Source organism: Papio anubis, chromosome 1 (genome assembly GCF_008728515.1).
Source record: "Papio anubis isolate 15944 chromosome 1, Panubis1.0, whole genome shotgun sequence".
NCBI lineage: Eukaryota > Metazoa > Chordata > Mammalia > Primates > Cercopithecidae > Papio > Papio anubis.
This window is the reverse complement of record NC_044976.1, coordinates 118280062-118305211: the sequence shown is the minus strand read 5'-3', so window position 1 is coordinate 118305211 and position 25150 is coordinate 118280062. Positions and strand designations below refer to the sequence as shown.

At 37.3% G+C, this 25150-nt stretch overlaps 1 protein-coding gene and 1 long non-coding RNA gene across 8 annotated transcripts in view; both read left to right on the top strand.

Moving 5' to 3' along the window:
* The window catches only part of NOTCH2 (notch receptor 2), a 189906-nt gene that overhangs the window by 40180 nt on the left and 124576 nt on the right, over positions 1-25150 (top strand). The window lies entirely within an intron of this gene.
* On the top strand, positions 21844-24878 carry LOC110740758. Of its 2 annotated transcripts, none has more exons than XR_004179128.1 (2): positions 21844-23303; positions 23902-24878. It is a non-coding gene; the product is annotated as an uncharacterized LOC110740758 (long non-coding RNA). The 2 variants fall into 2 exon arrangements; XR_004179123.1 differs by having other exon boundaries at positions 23898-24878.

The window sequence follows — 25150 nt, the reverse complement described above, 5'->3', positions numbered from 1 at the left end:
CAAGACACATTGAAGTTTGAGGACATGTATAGTTTGATTATTACTTTTATTATATTTTTATTTGCTGTGAATATGGCTTTATTTATTTGCTAGATCTTCTTTAGTTAGAAACATTAAGGGCATTTACTTTATTATAACATTTAAAGCGCATTCTAATCTTCATGAGGATTTTTAGGGAAAAGACCATATCCTGAGAATCATGCAAGTCTTTGGCATTATGTTACTATTTAAAGTAAGTAACAATATGAGTGGCTCCTCTGACATGTTCTTTCTAAGAGAGTTAAGGAAAATGGTTTTAACTAAAAACAAACATTGAAACAGTTTAAGGTAGGTTTACATAGCAACAGAATTATTCCTTCTGTTTATACATAATTAACTCATATTTATACTTTGTTGATTTTCTCTGGCACCTTTACAAGGTTTTTTTATTTTTGTAATATAAAAAGTAATTATGTTTGAAAAAGTAGTTAAGGATGTTTGAAGAATCTAGAAAAGCATAAATAAAATGTCCACAATCATGCTGCCGTTAATTTTTCGGTATACATCTTTGTTTCTTTTATCGTTAGATTTAGAAAAGCTGTTGATCTATTTTTATATATATATATATATATATATATATATTTAGTTTATGAACAGACCTACATATGTATGTGTGTGTGTGTCTATATATGTATACACATACACACACACACACACACACACAAAATATACTATTGTCAACGCTGGGTTTTATTTTCAAAAATCTTTACCATTTGATAAGTGGTAAATATTACTTAATCTTAGTTTGCCTCTCTGATTACAGTGATATTGAATGTTTTTTCATATCAGTGGGGTTTGTATTGCTTTTTTTCTACTTATTTTGGTAAATTGTGTCTTACTCATTCAATTATTTTGTTACTGATTTGAAAAAGCTCTTTAAATATTAAGGGTGTTAGTCTTTTGTCTTAAATATGTCACAATATGTATGGAAATAATTAGCAGTGTATAACATCAAATTGCTACCAATGTTGATATAAAAATTGTTCATTTCATAGGTTAATTTTTTTTTTATCCTTTGGTTTCTAATGATATTGGTTAATTCATTTGTTAACTGATATTTTCTGTAGCTACTTTAAAGTTCTTATCTGACTGTATTATAAATCAGCATGCTTTCAGCTGTATGTGTCCAGGAAATTTACATTTACTTTAATACTTAATAAAAAAATATGTTGGAGGAAAGCAGTGTATTCTGGAGTCAAATACATGATTTTGGGTGGGTGAGGGGTAATCTGCTACTGTCCTCCTTTTCTAGATAGCCAAGATTTTTGAAGCATTTAACATCCCTGAAAGGCAGGACTAATGCTATGTCTACCATGCACTGCTAATTCTGACACTTTGACCTAATGGATAAGCCAGTACAGTGGGTCTAGTCAGTTAGCTTGGTCAGAGAACAAGATGACTAAGATCCTCTCCCCCTTTCTTCACCAAATTGATTAGTCGTAGGACAGAACTGACTGAAGCAGCCTGTTGTTTTGGCAACCCATGGACACCACCTGTTTCTTCCATTCCTCCGTCCAGCCTCCCACTGCCCTAGTGCAGTGCTGTGTGCACAGTGGGTAGGAGATCAATGTTGTTGCTAAAGAATGTAGCAATAAAGAAGAGTAGATTGCTTTTTTTCCAAGCTTGTGTGTTTTTAAGGCACCCCACTGGTTTTGACATTCGTTGCTCCAGCTGAACTGCTCTATGCTGAAGCCCTGCAGGTCTCAAGTGTTTGGTTCAGAGTAATTTCAGGCCATATGAATGCTTTCTTAAGTATCATTGGAATTTACTGGACTGGCTGTCTGCCAGCTATTACCATATTTAGCATGAAGAGACCTGGGGAATGAGGACATTTCTGATCAACCAAGGAAGGAAACCTATTTGAAGGATTACAACTTTTTTTTTTTTAAATGGGGTAGTTCAGAAAATACCAGTTAGACTGAGACTCAAATTTGTGTCCACTGGTCTTTGTTTCTGTGCGTCCTCCCAAAATTAATTTATGAATAGGAAAAGAGATTTGATAGTGAAGTTCTTTCTCACTCTGAAGTCTAATACTGTTTCTGGGAGGAAGTAAGAGAATTATTATGCCCAGACTTTGCACTGAGAGGCTTAACCAGCAGGTGAAGCTGTTGATTAAAAACATAGGTTGATGAGTAGTCTCATTTTTCTCCTTTGAAGCGTTCAGAAATTTTCTGCTTTTTCCTGGTCTAAATTTATTTTGGCCCAGCCCTTGTCTCCACCCTACATTTCAAACCATTAGCCTTCCCTCTATGGCTCAACATTTCTCTGCCTCAGTTTTTTCCAGATGAAGATAGTGTTTGGAAGGACCAGTAAATACAATTAATATAAAAAATACTTTTATAGAATCAAACAACCTCCAACATTTCTGTGGAAATTTATAGTTTATAGAGTATTCTTACACAGTGGTTTCCTTTAATCCTCACAAACTTGGTGGAAATGGAGCCGCACAGGGGTTAGGTGACTTGTATACATTGTTTACGCCATACATAATAAGTGACAGAGCTGGTACTTAAACTTGTGGCTTGATTTTTCATTTTTTTTCTTTTTTCTTTTTTTTTTTTGAGATAGGGTTTTGCTCTTGTTCCCCAGACTGGAGTGCAGTGGCACAATCTCGGCTCATTGCAACCTCCACCTCCTGGGTTCAAGTGATTCTCCTGCCTCAGCCTTTCAAGTAGCTGGAATTACAGGCATGCACCACCACGCCTGGCTAGTTTTTTGTAGTTTTAGTAGAGACAGGTTTCTCCATGTTGGTCAGGCTGGTCTTGTACTCCCGACCTCAGGTGATCTACCTGCCTCAGCCTCCCAAAGTGCTGGGATTACAGGCATGAGCCACCGTGCCTGGTCCTTGCAGCTTGATTTTTTAAACATCAGATTTTTTTTGTTTTTTGAGTTTTTACTATGTGTCTGTCATTCTGCTAGGGGCTTTGCAAATATTGCTTTATTTAATTCATATGGCTGTCCTTTGGGGTAGACAATATTTTTCTACATTACAGATAAGGAATTTGGAACTTAGGTTCACAGCTTTGGATGTTGGCCTATGGTAAGTGAGGGGTGTAGCCAGGATTCAAACCCCTGTCTGGCTGTAGGGCTGCTGCAGTAAATCATGGCGCTTTATGCACATTCATACACTTAACACTTTGCAACAACCTTAAGAGACAGGGGTAGGTATTTGGGGAAACTAGGGTTTCTAACATGCTCAGGATAATGCAATTAGTAAGTGGCTTAGTCGAGATTCAGAGCTAGATCTGTCTCCGTAACCCTCACTCATTCCAGGATACTGCAGATGCCTATTTTTATGATATGTATAAGTAAAATTAATTCAACAAACTACCTTCTTTGAAGGGTCAACCAGTTAGGACTCTTTTGTATCTTCTGAATAAGTAAGAAATGGATGGACATTAACTGACCGATACATTGATGGCTCTTAACCTTCTATCAGTTGATTTCCGTTGCCAGGACAGGCAAATATAATTTGGAGGTAAAAAAGGGGAGTTCCCATTAAGGATGAGTCTTTAAGCCAGAACGGTCCACAGTGATGAACTCTTCAGAGGACTGCTCTCCAGAGCGTTGGCCCTTCTCGTCTGGGTTCTGCTTGGGGACATTTCTGTTTGTATTTATGGAGACATCTTTTTGAAAGGCAGATGCCAGCTTTGGTGGGGAGAAGGCTGGAATACATACAAGCCTTGCTCTAAATTTACTAGCCCCTTGTTTTTGGGTTAGTTTCTAAAGCATGCTGTGCCTCAATTTTATTATTTTAAAAATAAAGATAGTAGCAGTATATTTTGGAGTTGTTATGAAGATAATGTCAGTTAATAAACGTTAGATTCATTGGACAGTACCAGGCACATAGTAAAAGTGCAGTAAATAGTAGTTATTGTTGGTAGTGGTGTTATTTTATGTTGCAGTATAGACTGGCTTCTTGGTACATTCACTTTTCTTTAATCAAAAGTGGATGAGTGATTGGGAACCTTCATGAGGACATAGGAACATCATCTTTGCAGCATGTGGATTGTTCACTGGTTTCCTGTGATCTAATAAATATTTAAGGGTTTTGCATTTGAGTCTGTTCCCTTAATGAGGTTCACTTTCTGTTTGGGGAGATTATATCTACAGGCATACCTCATTTTATTGTGTGTTCCCTTTTATTGTGCTTCACAGATTTTGTTTTATTTTATTTTTTACAAATTGAAAGTTTGTTGTAACCCTATGTCGAGCAAATGTATCAGCACCATTTTTCCAACAGCATATACTCACTATATGTCCCTGTGTCAGTATTTCTTAGCAATAAAGTATTTTTAAACTCAGGTATATGCATTATGTTTTAGACATAATGGTGTTGCATGCTTAATGGACTACAGTATACTGTAAACATCACTTTTGTATGCCCTTGGGAACCAAAAAATTTTTGACTTGCTTTATTGTACTGTTTGCTTTATTGCGATGATCTGGAGCTGAAGCCACAATATCACAAAGGTATGCTTGTATTATGCAAATTGCATTGATAGGTGTTAAATCATTTTCCCATTTTTTATTAACCACACATTTGTGGTTGGGTGTTATGTTTAGTACAGGTATTGTGATTTTCTAAGGTACAGCTTTGAGAACAGTATCAGGTCTAACACTCTTGTTTCCAAATCTCCTATGATATGACAAACATAATCATATGCCATCCAGTGTCACCATGCAGAATACTAATGTGAAGCCAAAATACTTGGTGTTTTAATTAGCCTTAAAGCAGTTAATGAACTATCTCTGTTAGACATTTTGAAATAATAAAAATATCCCATTATCTTTTATTACAACCTCAGGGGCTACTGGAGATTTTGGGATCTTGGGTTGGGAACCACCCATCTAATCTATCCTTGTTTTAAAAAGAGAAAACCAAAGAAGCGAAGTGACTGGCCCAAGTACCTAGAGCTGGGTCAGGGTTGGGACCAGAATCCAATCTCTTGCCTTCTAGTCAAGTGATTTTTCCACTATGCTCAGTACTCAAATTATGTATCAATATATCGGCCCTTGTTTTTTGAGGTCTGAAAGGGTTAGTGCCAGAGTCAACAACAGTAAGAGTAGAAAGGGTGTTGGGAGGGGAGAGGTGTGTCTATATTTAAAATTTCAGTGACAGCAGTGAAAATAATTTGCCTGTGAACCTCTGCCTGTCCCTTTGGACTTCTTCGTAGTAGTTGAGACAACCTGGCAGGTCTGGTGTCATTAGTGATTCAGAGTTGGATTAGCCTGGACTGGTGGAGTTACTTTCTCAGAAAAGGGCTTTATATTTTAACATTTGTTTCCCTTGACAGTTTGCTTCTTCTCAAGTTTTGGCAACCTTGAACAAATGGTTGTCAGGTTTTTATTTTGTTTTGTTTTAAGAAAAAATTCCAAATTTTATTTTGCAGATTTAGTAAGTTATCCTCTACCTGCCACTCCCTTCTGCTCCCTCTATAATTATTTCTAAGACTTTATTTTTCCATTGTGGGAACACTATGGAAGGTTTTCGTTTACAGTCTGAGATATTTATAGTTATGTGTAAGCACACAGTTTATAGAATATGTAAATGGTCCATATGTTAACTTAAATACCCTTAAAATATTTTCCAATAATTTAAATCTTTCCATAAAAGTAGCTGAAGCTGCTTATAGTAAAAGAGAAGTATACACGAAGGATAGAAGAATTTAGATGTAGTTAATATAAATATGAATGCCACTTTGGAGGAACTGGAAGTATTTGCATGAACACCGATCAAGTCATGCCTCCTTGTTAATAGAGTGAACAAAACAGACGAAAGTTTCTGTTTTCATGAAGTTTATGTGAATATCAATAGCTTCCATATTCTGAGGGTTTATTATGTGACAGATGCTTGGGGACAAAATACTTAACTTGTTTCCTTTAGTCCTTAAAATAGATGTTAGGATTCTTGTTTACAGAAAAGTTAAGGAATGTTCATCCAGATCATGATCTAGCCAGTCAGTGGTATAGAGCAGCCACTGGAACCCCTCTTTCCTGATCCAAAGCCAACATACTTAACCATAATAAATAATGCCATTGTCTGGTGGAATCCTGTAGTCCGTTAGATAGCGTAATTTTGTATTTAATGTAAACATTTTGTGCTTTTTAAATTTTACTTTTTAAAACAATATTTTAATTCTGAATGAGCATTTGCATAATAGGAGAATGATCTAAATTGCAAACTTCCATTTTGAAGAGTTGTAGTTCTTTTAAATCTTTTTGTAACTGGGAAGAAGAATGGATTTATGTTTGTTGTAATCCAAGGAAAGTTGGTTAGCATTCTTTCCTGTTACTTTTTGATCCAAAAAGAAATTCTTTAGTAGATTAAGACCAGGAATGAATGTGCGGATTTTTTTTTAAATAAAAAATTGAGAGAGATAGAAACTAGCAATTCAGAGCCAGATTTATGTTCAGAAATGTTTGATGCCAGCCGTTTTAGTTACAAATAGCTTTTTCTTGACTGTACAGTTGTGTTCTTATGAAAGTACCATTCTGAAAGTGGTGTAAGAGACCATGTAAAATGATTGGAATGCCTCAGCCTCTGAACAATGGACATAGCCAATTATTAAAATTACCCAGTACTAACCTGTCTTAGCTTGGGAACTATGGAATTAACTGTGGGTAGCATTTCTACACATACCATTACAGAACAAGCATAAAGACAACCTTGTTTTTTTCCTCTTCTGTGGATTTTTTTTTTTCTTATTACCATCTCTTTTGTTACTGAAAACAGGTGGTCATCTATACTAATAGATAAGAGAAGTGTGTTTGACACCAATACCTAATCTTAGATTATCCCTGCTATTTTAAAACACAGTCGTTCACCTGCATGCTCAGACATGTGGGTTCTTTCAAACATACTGGACTTCCTCCTTAGGTTTTAGTTGTGTTAGTCAGTAGTTGAATGATGAAGGAGAGGATGCCAAGGGATACTAAAGACGGTAAAAGAGATAAGTGACAGTAAACATTGTTGATTTTTAATTATCTCTCAGAATGACTATTAGATACCCTTCCCTACTACATTTTGATTTTTGCTTTAGCATAGCTGGTGAGTTTTGGAATCAGAGAGACTGAGCTCTGATTTGTACTAGCTAGGAATATTAGACAAGTCACTTCTTTAAGTCTCAGTTCCCTTATTTATATAATGGGAATAATAGTAATATCTGACTTGCAGGATTGTTTGTAAAGATTGAAAACAGCATATTTAATTGTGCTTTCGTGCTTCTGGCACAAAATAGGCACCTGAGTGTAAGGGCCCCTGAACTTTAAAGTTCATTACTTTCATGGTAATTCCTCCTTTGAAATATATAGTCTGGGAACATTTGTCTCCAGACCTTCTTGTTTCAGTTTCTTTTAATGACTCCCTTTAGGTTCTGCTCCATGGCCAAGGCAAGATTATGGATCACCTAAAGTGTAGACTAAAAGTACTATCGTCTAGTAACTTCAAGTTTGTAGATTAACTCACTGTGAATCAAAAGCTTTTAAAAATCTTTTGTGTGGTCATAGTTTGTAGTGTCTTGTACCTCTCATCTCAGAAGAAATTGATTCATAGAAAAATTATTTAGGATTTCAGATTAAAGATGAAGAACTCTTTCAATAAGGAGGAACTTATTTGGTTGGATTATTTGTTTCTATCTTTCACCCCTGAGTCTTCATGGAAATCAGGTTTGAAATGTTAGAAGCAGTTGGTTTTCAGCATTGGGAAAGCTTATCTAATCAGGCATGCGAAGTGGCCTATGTCAGATTTCTGGGCTAGAGAAGGCTAGGGGAGGTTGAGGAGATTATTGTACTTGTAATTCCTGAGCATGGTTGAGACACAGGGAGAGGACTGTGGAAATTGTTTTTAAAAAGTTGTTGAAGTTAATGCGTTCTTGGGTGGATTTACTAAACAGAACAAAACAAAAAGTTGTTGAAGTTAGTTACACTGGTCTAACAATGTATACTTACCACCCCCATTTGGGCTGGAGGAATGGATCTAATAATAATATAGGTGTTTGTGATCTAATTTGAATAATGTAATCATTTATCGTTTCTGGGTTAGATGGTAAGGATTTTCTGTTTCACAGATTTTTAGACTGGGAATTGTACTATTATAAAATAATATTTTACATTAAATAATACTTTCCAGATTTTAATCACCTTAATAGACATGGTCTTATTTGAGCCACAAATGAACTCTGTTAAGAATGGAGGGCTGGGCCGGGCGCGGTGGCTCAAGCCTGTAATCCCAGCACTTTGGGAGGCCGAGACGGGCGGATCACGAGGTCAGGAGATCGAGACCATCCTGGCTAACACGGTGAAACCCCGTCTCTACTAAAAAATAAAAAAAAAAAAATTAGCCGGGCGAGGTGGCGGGCGCCTGTAGTCCCAGCTACTCGGGAGGCTGAGGCAGGAGAATGGCGGGAACCCGGGAGGCGGAGCTTGCAGTGAGCTGAGATCCGGCCACTGCACTCCAGCCCGGGCGACAGAGCGAGACTCCGTCTCAAAAAAAAAAAAAAAAAAAAAAAAAAAAAAAGAATGGAGGGCTAGTTACATTATTTTAGTTTTACAGACGAGAATAATCAGTCTCAAATAGCTTAAGGGAATTCCTTTAGACCATATGGTTAGTGTATGGGAAAGCCAGAGCTAGAACCCAGGTTCTGATTTCCAAAGCAGTTCTTATTTCATTATACCACATAATTTTATAATGTCCCTAAATCTGAATTTCATTCCTCATGATGTGAAAGGATTCCCTTCGTTTATGTTTGGTTAGCTGTGTCAGAGCACGACAGTAATGGAGCAGACTTTGAGTATTCTTTCCCCCAGATGGGTCAGTTAGCTTTTCTTAAAGCTGTTCTGTGCTTGCATGGTTAATCAGTTGTCCCTGGTTCCTAGACAGGATGTTGATCAGATGTGAAATAGGCAGAAATATGTGACTGACTCAGCTTAACTCATCACAACTTTCATATGTCCTGCTAGTGGGTCCATGATGTCACTGTCATTTACAGGCATTTTTAATTTTCTGATATCTATTTCTTAGTATTTTTCCTCAGCCATTTTCAGTGTCTCAAGCCATAGTTCTTCCTGAGTGGCCTGAAGTCATTTTGCTGCTCTCTAAAGCTTCCTTAAGGTTTCTCAAGAGTGTAAAACATAGGCTACTTCCAAATGTATTTTTGTTTCCTAGCTCTTAGCATTTCTCACCTTATCATTATAACTTTAAATTTAAACAGAATACAAATTGTGTGCACAGATGGGTGTGTCAGTATTGCACTGTCACTTATGTAAGTGCAGTTTAGCATTTCTTCTTTCCTTTTAATCAAAATGAGGAAATAGAAAATGTTTTGTTATGGTAGTTTTACACATACACCCACAAGGAAATATGTACCTAGAGTCTGTGGGAACTGTAACTGATACATTTCAGGGAAGAAAATGTATGATGGCTAAACTTTTAACTCTGCCAAATGTTTATGGGGAAAGAAAAATTAACAGACTCACATTTTACACTTTAGCTTATCCTAGCCTCTGCCTTGTTTACATCTATATGATAATGAAGCTATACTTGTCTTTCCACAACAGTGTATTTTATATGTTGTACCTTTTGTTTAAGGGAGCCTTCTTAAACTTTCTTTCTGTTGTCCAGTGTACAGAAGCTTACCACAAGGAGTGGCCAACTAGTTAAAGGTTTGACACCTCAATATCAACAAAATGCCAAGTGGATCATTTTCACTCCCACAGCAATCCAGTTGGACATTTGACCATGCCCCGTGGTCCATGGAGAGCTTCTCTGAAGGCCACTTTTATCTAGCACATCACGGCTATACACCTCTTTCACTAGAAAGAATTTGGCAGTTTTATGTTGTGAGAACTGAGATTCACCATTCTCCACCATCCTGAGAAGAGCTTTGGTAGCAGGGCTGCTCCTGAGGTACATAGATTATCCAAAATACATATACTTTTTTCATAGAATATTATATATGTATTATAATTTTTATTCAAGACAGGTTGAAATTAATAGATTTCTTACATTCACTGCATTAAAGGAATATTTATGGCTTTGGTAAAATTTTAACTTTCAAATTCAAAAATTTGAATATTTGAATTAAACATCTCTGATTTAACTCTGTGTGTGTGTGCGTGTGTGTGTGCGTGTGTGTGTGTGTGTTGGGAGGAGGAATAGACCTTGGAATTGTTTTTTCAAAACTTTTTTTTATAATAGTGCCTAATCTCAGTTGGCAAGGAATAGCTGTCCAGAATGCTGCATAGATCTAGCGAAAAGATTTAGGGAAGTTGTAACTAGTTTAATAACCATCTGTGGAGTGACATAGATTGACACACCCAATTACACAAGACCTGAGTCTGAGAACTGTTGATGTGCAATCATCCCATCAGCATCTGCTCGTCATTATCAACAACAATAATGGCTCAACTATTTCTTTGAGGCCACATGAAAAGACAGTGTACCCATAGCAAAGGATAAGTCAGACCTGACAAAAACATAGCCCTCTGCATCCCCTTGTTCCCAAACTTCTTTTTAAACATAACCTTTTGTGAAGTTCTGAAAGATTTCATTTTATGTTTTCTTTTTATTAATTTTTCTTTTTAAATACCATGGCTTTCCAGCTGAAATCCTTGCCAAAACCAGTAAGGGCCAGTGTACTGTCGGTGATTTTTCTAACTCATTTCTTTGTCATTTGAAGCCTTCTGTGGCTTCATGCTGCTTTACGTGTATGTAAATGTTCAGTATCTTTTCCAGTTTACACTTTTGTCACAACTGCTATTAAGCCACCTTTAGACACATTCTAATATAAATTATTTTTGCCACTGTGAGTGGGAGGGACATAATCAGTTCACAGGGGTAAATTTGCATGTTGAGAAGATTATATATAATAGTTTGCAAAACACTTCTATGTACATTGTATCTTTTATAGAGACAAGGCCATGTTTTTGTTTGTAGAGACTGAGACAGAGACCCCATGAGATCTAATGCAGAGTCACATGACTCCAAAGCTAGGTCTTCTATCTGCTCTTTGGTATATAACTGGATCATTATTCTGTTGACAGAGATAAGGAATCTCATTTTTGAAAGGTACCCTTTTGCCCATGGAAGGTATATTTAGAAATCCTTTACCAGAGTAGAAAGAAGATAGTTATATTTTCCTGCCTTTTGATTAAAAAAACATTGTTTTTTTCTAAATCTTGTTGTGTTTGACTAGAATCTGTCTGATTAAGGTACCTTTTGGGAAATTAAGGTTATGTAGAAATTACTGGGCTCAATCTAGTGATACAAATATGTGTTGTTTGATTTATCAACACATTACAAACCTTAACTTTGGAGTTTTAATATCTGATTATCTTTAACATCTGGTTATCTTCTTTCTGAAGTGTGTGTACACAAAATTGATGCTAAATAAGGTCTTGTTGTTTTGGCAAATAGTCAAATGCAAGGTATTGGTAGATCAGTACTGTTATAACTTTGTTGCAAAGTTGCTGCATGCAGATTGGCTGTGGGACCTTGTTCATTTTTTGAGAACTAATGTAGAGTTTGAAAAAGCACCCTGAGCCTGCATTCCACAAGTTCCGGTATGGATAGTGCGAGCCCAGGGTATGTGCTTAGATAAAAGATCATTTAACAAAGAGGTTTTGCATTTTTTTAGGAATCAGGCTTTTTGCTGAATATTAGAGTGGTTGTTTCAGAGAGTTTGCACCAATTAGGCTTTATTGGTGCACTGAGGAGAAGCAGAGAGGAGAAGCAATTCTTGATAACTTCCTTGGAAGTTGCAGCTAACTCTGAAAAGTCTGGGTTGAACTAGGTAAGTAACTAATTCCAAGGATCAATAATCTTTGCAGGAGTCCCTTTGATTGTACATGTAGCTCCCTGGAATTGCTATTGGTCCCTAAATCATCACAGTTTGTAATGCTGGTTTTCAAACTTGAGTGCACATCAAGTTTTGGAGGACTTGTTAGAACACAGATTGCTGGGCTCACCCCCAGAGTTTCTGATCTGGTGGGTCTGGAGTGGGACCTGGTAGTAGATTGCATTTCTAAAAAGTGTTCAGGTAATACTGCTGCTGTTTTGGGAAGTACACTTTGAGAGCCACTGGCTTAGAGCAATCTCAAGGTGTTTGGATTTTTGGGCAGGTGTGCTATGTAGGTATGGCTGGGATCTCTTCACAGCATACAGGTGAGCCTCCAGATGTTTTCATTCATTCAACAAATATATGTACCTATTATGTGCTGGGCACTGCTTAAGTTGCTAGGGGATATTGTGAAGAAAGTAAGCAAAACCCCTTTGTTTGTGAAATTTCAATGAGCATAGTCCTGGGTTAACCTGACAACAGTCCTACTGGTTATTGATGCTTATAGGTGAGCCTATTCCTTTTTCTAACTTTCTTCCACTTACTTTACTTTCTTTTGGAATTCTTGAATTTAATAATAGTAATATTTAATAATAGTAATATTGATGTTATTAGTCATCACTATAACTTTTTATTGAGTGTGTATTTCATGTCAGACAGTGTGGCTAAGTGCTTTATATATATATAATATATATATAAAATCTCATTTAGTCCTTAGAAAAAACCCTGGTGTATTAGTCTTAATTTAAAAGATATACTTTGGAAAGGTTAGTAGTTTACCCAAGATTATGCAGCTAGTTAAAAGTAGTGCTGGGGCTGGGCTTGGTGGCTCACACCTGTAATCCCAGTGCTTTGGGAGTCTGAGGCAGGAGGATTGCTTGAAACCAGGAGTTTGAGACTAGCCTGGGAAACATAGCAAGACTCCATCTTTACAAAAAATCAAAAAATTAGCCAGGAGTGGGGGTGCACACCTGTGATCCTAGCTACTTGGGAGGCTGAGGCAGGAGGATTGCTTGAGCCCCAGAGGTTGAGGCTGCAGTGAGCCATGATTGTGCCACTGCACGTCTGCCTGGGTGACAGAGCAAGACCCTGTCTCAAAAAAAAAAAAAAAAAAAACCAAAAAAAAAACCAGAAAACAAAAGTGGTATTGGGTCTGTCTAATTGCAAAGCCACATTCTTTACTACATGCTTTAGTCCAGTGTTTTTTAAACTGCAGGTTATGACCACAAATGGGTCATGAAGCCAATTTGGTAAGTCTCAAACAGCACTTTGGGGGAAAAAAAGGGTAGAATAGAGAGTGTAATGTAGTATGGATAAGCATTGTTTCTTGAAATTCTTCTTTTTGCTATGCACATATATATGTGAGTATTGAGGTCTAGTACAAGATATATTTCTCACTGTAGGTCACAGTAAAACCTGTTGGTAAGCTACTGTTTTCTTGGCTATGGGACTATAGGTCATATAATCACTTTTTAAAAACAGATTACAAACTGTAGGCCTTAGAAAGGTAAGTAATTTTTCAGCTGGGTGTGGTGGCTCATGCCTGTAATCCCAGAACTTTGGGAGGCCGAGGCAGGCGGATCACGAGGTCAGGAGTTTAAGACCAGCCTGGCCAATATGGTGAAACCCTGATTAGCCAGACATGGTAGCGTGCACCTGTAATCTCAGCTACTTTGGAGGCTGAGGCAGAAGAATCGCTTAAACCTGGGAGTTGGAGGCTGCCAGGAGCTGAGATTACGCCATTGCACTCCAGCCTGGGCAATAGAGAGCAACTCCATCTCAAAAAAAAAAAAAAAAAAAAAGCAAGGTAAGTAATTTTTCAAGAGCACAAAAATAGTAGCAGTACAAAGACAAGATGACTTTTTTTTTTTGAGGCAGGGCCTCACTGTGTCACCCAGACTGGAGTGCAGTGGCGCGATCTTGGCTCACCACAACCTCCACCTCCCAGGCCCAAGCGATTCTCCTGCCTCCGCCTCCCGAGTAGCTGGGATTACAGGAGTGCGCCACTACCACCTGGCTAATTTTTTTGTATTTTTAGTAGAGATGTGGTTTCACCATGTTGGCCAGGCTGCTCTTGAACTGCTGATCTCAAATGATCCACTAGCCTCGACCTCCCAGAGTGCTGGGATTACAGGTGTTAGCCACTGTGCCAGGCCAGAAGTCTGACTTTTTAGCCCTTGGTCCACTGCTTTATCCTTCACACCATACCACTTCCTTAGAAGTGTACCTGGGAATGCCTGGGAATTGAATTTTTTCTTTCCACATGATGGCAGATATACTATGGAACCTTTAGGGATGTTGGTGAAACCTGAAAAGGGAAGTTGAATCTCAGCCTGCTCTGAGTAGGTGAAAATTCTGCCTTGGAGCCCCCAAAGTCTGCAGATAAAGATGTGACATTTCTCGTGTTAGTTCTGCTGTACTTGAAGGAAAGAGGGTACTAATCTTAACAGTGCCAAGCTGTAAGCATGTTGCATATATTAACTTGTTTAATTACTAATTATTTTGATAGAGTGGCCATGCCTGGGATATGAACTAAGCTGTTTTGAGTGAGAGGGGACATCCTACCAGTGTGAGTTAACACTTCTCTATACTCTCCCCGGTTCCTCGTTTTGTTCCTTCTGAATTTGGAGCTATTTTTCTCATAGCCTGGCTTACCTGCGGATGTTCTCAGCCTTATTTTCTTTTGCTTGATCATATATCTTCATTAGGTGGGTGATTTTGGTTTCTGTTACTTTTTCCTTAATATTAGTATATTGCTGATTTGGATCCGGGGCCGGGCTGTAGATTGTCAGCATGGTCAGGTGATGATACACGTTGGTCCCCCATGCAGAATGCTTCCCCAAGCACTTTAGCCAAAGGAGCTCTATAGTCTGTCCAGAAGTACTGGGGGACACTGGTAATAACCTGAGAACACTTACAGAGCCTTCCAGAAAGTGCCCTTTCGCATCATTTAAACATATCATGGGAAGCTGAGAGAATGCAAAGTCAAGGCCTCATTGGAGAGTGGAAAGGAGGCTGAGATTAGTGGAGAGGAGTGGCTGTTACATTCTAATTAGAAGAATGACATGTGCAGGGTCATGAAGCAACTGAAGATGGGATGAAAAACTTAACTCGTGAATCACAAAATTTCAGTAGGAGCTGGAAAGGCCTAGAAGTGTGAAGTGATTGGCCCTTGGTCAGATGGCTAGATGATAGAGAGCCAGGTGTAGAACCCAGAATCCAGGCCATCATTTTGTGGCCTCTTTTATCCTAAAGACATGTTAGCCAGAGATATCTTCCAAAGCACCTGATTATAGAGAAGAATGAATGTCGGTTACCCTAGAGTGAGTGAAATAGAGATGCCAGGAAGATACACCAGGTTTATCCAGTTTCTTTGCATTTTTCTGGCATACTGTATACTCTTGAGGGCATATGTATCCTACTTTGTGAAATCTGGGGGTAAAGCAGAACCCTTCAAACCTTTAAAAAATGTATGTCCTAAGAAAAACATTTTTAAAGCATAAATCCTTCCTCCTTTAAGTAAATACATATTTATACATTATATGAATGTCCAGCTATTAAACCATATATGCATATGTTAACTCTAAGTAAAGCTTAATTATATGTTTTTTAGACCATAAATATGGAGATATTTTAAAATTTCTTCCAGTGCCCCAGTGGATGATCGTACACCTCCCCCACTTCTGGGGTACACACACCTAATTTTGCAGACCACTGGTCCAGAATGTAAATTGAAGAGTTTAATGTCTAAGATGTTTGTTCTTTTGTTAGTAGATTATCTTTTACTCCCCATGTTTCAGATATCCCTTTGCAAAATAATTTTTGAGTTAAAGTTTTCAATTAAAAAACTGTATTCTTGAGGTGGAAAAGATAAGGATAGAAGATATATATGAATTAGGTTATATCTCTCCTGAAGAGGGAATACTGTTTTTGATCTAAGCAGCACTAACAATCCTCCCTTTCATTGGGTTGGTATAAGTAAAAATCCTTGTTTGAAGTTATTAAGCCTTCCCACCCATATAGTGATTAGTGTGATTCATAATCTAGAGTTAGGGCTTGGTAAAGGCTCCCTTTTTTTTTTTTTTTTAAATTCTTTCAGCCTTAACTAGTGAGTAGGCTAGAAATGACAGAGCAGTAGAATGGAGAATCTACCAGACTGTCCTACAGGACCTTGTTGAATGATACTGCTGCATGCAAGGGTTGTGGATTTGGTACCCAAATTTGTGCAGTATATGTAACTAAAAGTAAGAAAAATAAATTAGTTTATTTCATTTCAGACTTTGGAAGCCCAAGACTGTGGGGATTAGCTAAGACAATTATTCACTGAGCAAATGCAGTGAGAGATTCTTTTATTACACTGATCATCATTTGTGGAGAGACTCTGAAGAAGGATAAAGCTCTGGCTACATAGTCAAACCAGACCTACTACTCAAGGACATGCATATGAGATATGTAGGTGTTTCCAAATATTTTTTTTTCAGTTGTGGGGATGCAAATCATTTCAATAGTAGAGTAACTCAGTTCATTACTGTTACTGGAAAAACAAGTTTAACCAAGCACATATCCTACTGAGGGTGAGTCAACAGTGTCATTTTAACATAAGAAGGACAGTACATTAAGTGAGTTATTCCAAGTCCTGTGGTTTTCCTACAGCTGAGCAAAGACAGCTGTTCTTTTGGAAGTGGGGCTTAGATGCACAAAAAGAAATTGCCCATCTCCTTTGATTATAGCCTTTTAGTTTTCTTTTTGCCTGAGACATTTCAAAAATTCATTTCCTCCTTAGATTTCTATAACCAAATACCCTGAATTTTGATAATTTATTTATAGAGTATATTATTTATTATGGACTTATTGTAGTTTAAAACTTTGTTGTAATTTATCTCCCATTTCAAGGTCCATGTTTGCTATATGTGTCAGATAATAAAAATGCCATAAGGAAAACAGAGGAGTGATCTTTTTTAATATGTCATTATTTTTTATAATTCTTTAGTGGTGTGAACATGGAATAAGGTGGCATTTTGTGGGACAGTATACCAAACTTAGTGATAAAATTTATACTTTTAATTTTGGAGGACAAGAGTCTTGTATTCTCAGCCTTGTGGATAAGACAGTGCTGTGAGCTGTCTGAGGTTTCCTAAATTGAGATTCAACATCATGAAGGGTATGTGACTGGATAGTTTGTTTATTGGTTTGGGAAGGTGAGTTTTTGTCTTTTTTCCCCCTCTTGAGTTGATTTCTTTAGTTGGAAAGAAGCAGACCAGATGAAGAAAATACTGTATCTCTTATGGCATTTTTGGTTTACCACATTAATTATGACCTGTCTTCTCTGAGCAGCAAGCCATGCTTCTCTTGTTCAGTAGTTCAGTTTTCACTAACTTAACTGCAGATGTGTTGTTGGAGGGATTTACTTCTAATCAATTGAATTATGGGTACTTGGATAAAATGATGATGGGTTACCTACTTTTAATAGGGCCATAATTTTTAAGAGTAAACTCTTGTATACTCTTGTATATAGGGTATATCATACTTTGATCTGGTTCCATCTCTAACTCCATAATTTCCTTTTGCTCCTGTGATGCGACTCTATTATTGAGAAGAAATGGTATCTTGTCAGTGTCAATTTTACAAATAAATAATTCTAAACAATTTCAGTCATAGGGTAGCTTTTTTTATTTTATTTTTTTCCTGGAGAAATAATGCATAGTGTAGTATGCGGAATCCTAGAGTTGGCAGGTTTTCAAAAGTGGGGTTCTTTTATTGTGTAGGTAGGGGTGATGCTAATGAATGGGCGTTAGTCATTAGGGCATGTGTATGAGTGGTAGTTCTCAGATACAGCATTGACATCCCCTCTGTCCCTGGAACTGAGTCCTGGTTTTGTTTTTGATAAGCAATTCCTGGTTTTGTTTTAATAAGCAGGTCATTAGCTGATCTTTGGTGTAAATGTTTTTGATGTGCATAGCTAGTATGTGGGTGGTTATCTACCTGAGAATGTTGTAGTCACAAATGTGTGTTATGGAAGTTTGCAGATTATGGTGGATATCAGGTTTTTCTAACTGCATATTTACAGATGTAGTGAGTGAAAGGAATGTTGGGTCAGTAGGTAAAAGACTTGTGCTCTGGTCCTGTTCAGACATCTTGATTTGTGTATGACTTTGGGCAAGGCCCTTATTTTTTGAGTTGCAGTTTCTTGTGTAAAATGGTGCTAATACCAATTTGCATGCCTCATAGCGTTGTTGTGGGGATCAAATGAGATCACTGTTTATGAGCAGCCTTCTCAGGAGTGAGAAATTGAGGGTTGTGAGCTGACTTTCTGATTTGTTTGGCTGAGGTGTTCACAAAAGCCATAGAATGCTTTGTAGGCTTGGGTGGAGGAATGTAGATGGAAATCAGCTGAAAATCCCTGCCGGTTAGAAGCTGAGATGTTAATCCTTAAATATATTCTATGGAGTGCTGTCAGATGCTATGCTTTTCTTCATGATGCCACGTCCATATTAGCTCCATCTTCAGGTAGCATAGGTGCCTGTTACTCTCATTTTACTTGAAGAAACTGACCAGCCAACTGATTTAGGATATGGCTGGCTAACTTCTGAAACTCACATTAGAGTTACTCCTTGAGAGTAAAATCTTGTATTTTCTGAAGGTTACTGCTTTTGGGGTATTTTCTGTGGAGGTGGGTGGGCACACACAAAAACTCACTGTGCTCAAATTTATAAACTTGTTCTTCTTAACAATTTTAAAGCCAGAGTACATTGGATTGGGGGAGGGGAGGATATTAGATTTATTTAGTGTTTTTTAATTTAAAACCTTGTATTTGAGACTTTCTGTGGTAACATATATTTAGGCTCATAGCCAAAGTGATTACAAGGCATTGGTTTTAATATTTTCAGTGAGGTAATGTGTGCTTTAGTGGGGAGGAGAAATGTTATTTAATCACCAGCACTACACTAATAACCACATTTACTAAATCCTTTGTCCCTTTGCTTGAACTGAGGGTTACTTGCTTTTATACTGGTTTTCCAAAGGACTTAATCCTGTTAATGTGATGAGGTGATGGTGGGAAGGACATTCCCATCGAGCTCGAAGTGGTGAAACTGGTAAAACTCCCTTTGTAAGTCCCTTTTGTTCAGCATGAGTGTCACTCCCATGTCCCTAAAGTAGAATGGAGTTTTACTGGAGAGAATTTTAAGAGTGATAAACAAAAGAGATGGAAATATCTCCTCTGCCAGGTCATTGTGACCATTAAAGACTGGAATAAACTGTCACTTGGCAGATTTTCTTTTTGTCTTATGGGAAATTAAGGACTTGGTTATCCTCTCTTGGAGAGAGAGAGAAAACTACTGGGCCTGCTCCTTAACAGTTTAGCTTGGCTGACATTTTTCAAGCACTTACCATGGTATTATAGCTGGGCTGAGGCTAGGTGGAGCAGACATCACTTAGGTGTTGCCTAGCTCCAGAATCTGTCTTCTGGTGGAATTCCCTTAGGCTTCCAGACAGGAGGAGTGGCAACAAAGCAGATGAAATGGGAGATAGGCCAGGGCATCTGCTAGCTTGCTTTTCTTTCTTTCTCTCTTTCTTTCTTTCTTTCTTTCTTTCTTTCTTTCTTTCTTTCTTTCTTTCTTTTCTCTCTCTCCTTCTTTCTCTCTCTCTTTCCTTTCCCTTCCCCTTCCTTCCTTCCTTCCTCTTTTCTTTTCTTTTTCTTTTCCTTTCCTTTCCTTTCTTTTCTTTTCTTTTCTTTCTTTCTTCCTTCCTTCTTCCTTTCTTTCCTTCCCTTCCCCTTCCCCTTCCCCTTCCCCTTCCCTTTCCCTTTCCTTCACTCTCTCTTTCCTCTGGAAGTTTATGAATCATTTGTGAGAGTCCAGGAAGCACTGGGCTCAAGAAGGCCAACACTCCTTCTAGGGCTTACCCCCCATTTTAAAATTTAATATATTGGAATTTATATTGTTTCTTTTGATCGGAGATCTTCAGACTGAAGCTGGAGAGAAATCTTTTGACCTCTCTGGAACAAAGAAAGCCTTTATCAAAGACAACGTAACTTTTTGAGTTTGGCAAATTAGGTGTTGCTGCAAATGGAGAAACTCAGAGTTCTCTTCTGTGCTTAAAGACACAAACATGGAAAGTTTAAGTTCCAATATGGTCACTTAATATATACAAAATTTTCTGTCTTTGCTGTCTTTGTCATTCCAGCAACAACTGGATGAGCAAATAGAATGATTGTGAGCACTTGCAAACCAGATTGTGACTGTTAGTGTGTTGAGCTGCTTTTTTATTAAAATGACTGCTACAGCTCTGCACAAATCTGAGTAGTCTTGAAGATAAAGTCTTGCTTGCATTTCCAATAAAGAAAGAATATGAGTAATCAAAAGGCTGATGGAGTTGGAGGACTGGCGTTTTTAAGAGGAACTGATTTGGACATTGAGATTATCAGCTTCTCACCAAATATCATTAAGTACACATTTTTATTTTTTCTGTTGACCAGGAGGCCCAAGTTGTGTTGATGTGGGACATAGATGTATGTCTGAAGAAGCAAAGCAAGGGAGAATAAAATAAATAAAAATTGAAGTTTACGGCTGTATATATATATATATATATACACACACACACACACATATATATATATATATATTTTTTTTTTCTTTTTTTTTTCAGACGGAGTCTCGCTTTGTTGCCCAGGCTGGAGTGCAGTGGCGTGATCTCAGTTTACTGCAAGCTCTGCCTGCAGGGTTCACACCATTCTCCTGCCTCAGCCTCCGAGTAGCTGGGACTATAGGCGCCTGCCACCACGCCCAGCTAATTTTTTTTTTTTTTTTTTTTTTGGTATTTTTAGTAGAGACAGGGTTTCACCGTGTTAGCCAGGATGGTCTCAATCTCCTGACCTTGTGATCCGCCGCCTCGGCCTCCCAAAGTGCTGGGATTACAGGCATGAGCCACTGTGCCTGGCCGTTTAGGGCTATATTTTATGTTTTTTTCTCCCTTTAGTATTTAATAAAGATTTGATATTTTTCTATTATCTGCCTTCCTCTGTTCCAAGGTTTTTGGCCTCAGGTGTGTTCTCTGGAAATGGCAATGATGGGCATTAATATCTTCATATTTAGATATTTTCCTCACAGTGCTAGTTTCTGAGCTTATTTGAAATATCCTGGGTATGAGTTGAGGGTTTAGGATCTTTTGAAGCACTTGGGTTTAGACAGTTCTCAGTGATGTGTACAGGAATTTGGGTACAGGAATACTATTCACAGGTGAACAGAGTTTGGTTTTGGCTGAAGGCATATTATCTGACCCAGATAATAATATAAAAATAATCCAAATGTTAGAACTTAGCTTCTGCGAACCCTGACTTGAGAATAGTTAGCCATATATGTAGTTGGACTTTATGTAGGACTAACCAATCTCCTCTGCACTATTTTTGCACAGTACATTGATTATGGTATCCCTGATGACCTCTGTCCCCATCCTTGTTAAAGACCTGGAAATTTGCAGCAGTTTTTTCTTTCTTATTTTACTTTTCTACCCAGCTTTGTGAATAGCCTTCATTGCTACCACCCAAGGATGCTTTAAAAAGGCTGTGAGGAAGGATGCATGTGGGGAAATCTGAGGCTTTTCTTTGGATTTTCCCTGTTTTGTTTTGGGAAGTATCTGTGATTTTATATAATAATATGTAGCAATCTTAGGTTTTTCTATTTTCATTTTTAACATAATTTTGATTTAATTTTAATTTCTCTTTGGGTGTCTACCTCTAAATTAACAAACACGAGAAATTGTCGGCTCCGTTTAAAAAGTGTTCTGGTCTGGGCGCGGAACACTTGTAATCCCAGCACTTTTTGCGGGCGGATCACGAAGTCAGGAGATCGAGACCACGGTGAAACCCCGTCTCTACTAAAAATACAGAAAATTAGCTGGGCGTGGTAGCGGGCGCCTGTAGTCCCACCTACTCGGGGGGCTGAGGCAGGAGAATGGCGTCAACCCGGGAAGTGGAGCTTGCAGTGAGCAAGGATCGCGCCACTGCACTCCAGCCTGGGCGACACTGAGACTGTATCTCAAAAAAAAAAAAAAAGTGTTCTGAACAATTTAAGCTAAAAGAGTATGTTGTTTCTTTTGGGTGTATAGCAAGAAGATTATATATATTTATAAATTTTTTCCAGCAAGGGTATTTAAAAGCATGTACTTAAAATTAAGGACTTAAAAAAACTAAGCTGTACTTAACAAAATAGTCTTTAAAAAGCTTTAAAAAGGGAGGGTTTACTAAAAGCACAGGAAATTGGTGACAGGCAAAATTTGTCTTGATAATAGTACAAATAAAGATAGTGGAACAGAACAGATAATACAAGATATGAGACAAGACAATGGGATAACACTTCATATTTACCTTTTTTGACCACTAAGCAGCACACAAATATGTAGCCCTTTTTGTAGATAATAATTTAATTTCTAGATATGATACAGCTTCTTCCTCACTGTTGGATTTTATTACACTGAGATCTTGAACCTTTTGGACATGTAAACTCTGTGAGCATATTGGTCAATGTCATTTTACAAAGAGTTAGATACTTATACTGAAGTGTTGTTTGGATCTCGTTGGTGCTTATTGTTCTGCTGATGTGTATTAGTGAATCTACTCATGGGGAAGATAATACTATACTATAAAAACAGACTATCTTAGTTTCCCGTTCAGTTGGAATTTTTTTATTACTCTGTTTTCTATGTTTTTCATTTAGATGTAAATTATTTTGGCTTGCATTCAACCTATTTCAGTCAGTTTTTACCATAATATACATGGCTTAAGATTTATAGGAGGCTAAGAGTGGAGAGTGTATCTTCATTCATACAAATTGTAAGAAAGGAACTTTCAAAGCTGTTTTAGTTTTGCAAAGATTAGAAAAGTACAATTCTACTTTCTCAACTTTTCATCCTTGTTAAAGGCCTGGAAATTTGCATTTTTTTTTCTTATTTTACTTTTCTGTTTGTTACACAAAGTGAAATTGCACACATAAACATACACGCTGAAGGTTGGGTTTATCCATAGGTTTTGTCTTAATTATAGCTATTTAGTTTATTGAATATCTTATTGAATATTGAGTACCTGCTGTGGTCCAGGCACCTTCTTAGGTCCCAGGTGTACAAAGATGAGCCAATTATGGTTACTGCCTCTATGGAATTTGCATAGAAGTGGGAGAGAGAGAGATGAATGAGCCAGCACTTAATAATACATCTACCTAGGATAAAATGGGAGCACGGAAGAGGAACATCTGTATCAGTGGGTCCCTGAATGCTTCTTCAGGAAAATAATGCTTTATCTATGATTTGAAGTATAGTTGGAATTTAGCAAGATAGAGAAAAAGGAAAAGGAGGTAAAATGTTTTTCAGGTGAAAGAATGTACATGGATACGTACGGAGGTGATCATTATTAGCAAATTGGCTACATCCTGATTTGTAAGTATTTGTGGATTTTTTCAAACCTTATATTTCATGTAGAAGAGCTGAATGCATTAGTCTCATCTCCAAAATCCAGGAGTTGAAATTTAACCCATGCATAAACTGAATTTTTTTATGAAGTCTTTAATAAGAGAAAAATAAAAGAAAAAAACCACACAGTGTGTAGTAGATTTCAATATAGCACAGCAAACATAGATGAATTTTTTTTTGCAATAAGTTCAATATTATAAAATAGAACAAAATTGGAATTTTTAAAACCAAAAATTATTCTAGATTTATCAGCTAACTGGAATGATTTTTTTATAGTATGAAAATTCTATTAGTAATATAAAATATTCATTTATAAGTTGTTTTTGTTGATTATATTTTCTTAAATTAAAGTATATTTTCAGTTTTTGAAAAGCAATAATAATTTGCTGTGACCCTATAGCCCAGTTCTTAACTTTTGGATCTGATATTAGCATCTCTTAGGTAGGAAACACATTTTCTATATGATAATATCTGTAAAGAGCACAAAAATCCTTGGAACACTGTTAGGAAAACAAAATTGATGTCTCTCTTATTGCTCTTTTTTTTTTCCTTTTAATCAAGACAGATTTCAAGGAGGAAGACAGATGTTTCTCCACTTCGTTTTTATTTAAATGTACCACTTGGGATTTGAAACTTCCGCACTTCTTCTGTTTGTTTGGATTTTTTTTTCATGGCTTGATCCCAAAAAAATGGAATGAACAATTTAGTGAAAGTTTTGTTGTTTGAAATTGCAGGGTGCTATGAGAATTATTGCAAATCCCTGATGTCTCCTTGTCTGCCCTCAATTCTCCTATTTTTGGTAATAATGCAGGCAGTCATTTTAGAAAACTTTGCTTTTTTCATTTTACTGAGCCTCTTCCAGAGGCCATGTGCCAGAATCAACAGCAGCCAACCACAGCCAAGATCCTAGGGCGTAAACTCAGACTTCATCTCTCTCAAATATTGCTACTTGAAATTTGCATAAACGTTGAAGAAAAAGTTAAAAGAGCCCTGTATAACTCCTCTTCATGTATTTTAGGAGTCCCAGACAGTCAAGACATTAAAATTTCTTCTGATTGAGCAGTGGATCTAAGCACAGATACCACACTGCAGACAGGGAGGAAGATACGAAAAAAAATCATGTGAGATAGACAACAGACAGAGGCTTATTTGAAGAGGCTACAAAGCAACAAGTAATGCCAATTTAAAACGATTACATGTTAATGGCAACAAGTAAAACACATTGAAGGCTGCTCAGATTACACTGGCTGAAGTACAGACTTAATTACTCATGTTAGAAATGCCTAAAACAAAGGGAGCCTTTTAAGCCAGTAATACGTAGCTGGTATGACATTGAAAAGCATTGGAAAACCTAGGTAGATGCCTAAAGGAAATTTTAAGGAAGATTCTATCAAGTCTGGATACCTTAGCCTTATCCTTAAATGAATAAATTTCTGAGGCACTGGAACTGGTTAAAATCAATGGCAGCTTACTGTGTTATTTGCAGTTTTTATATACAATTGGGGCTGATAAACCTGAATAAATAAAAGAACCTTGTCTGGATTGAGTTACAGTTAGTGCTGAACATCAAGGGTTCATATTGTATTTCTTCAAAGTTCTTTTTGGAGTGATGCTGAGATTGGTATTAAGAGGGTATGCCAAGGGTATGTATTGGCAATTTTTATTTTGTTTGTATTTATCTTAGAGTCATTTGGGTAGGTCACATTCTCTCTGTCCCTACTCCCAACTTCTCCTCATTAGATTGTAAGGACCATGAGGACAGACATTGTTTTATTTGTGCTTAATTTTCATGCAGTGCCCTAGTAGGGGACAAT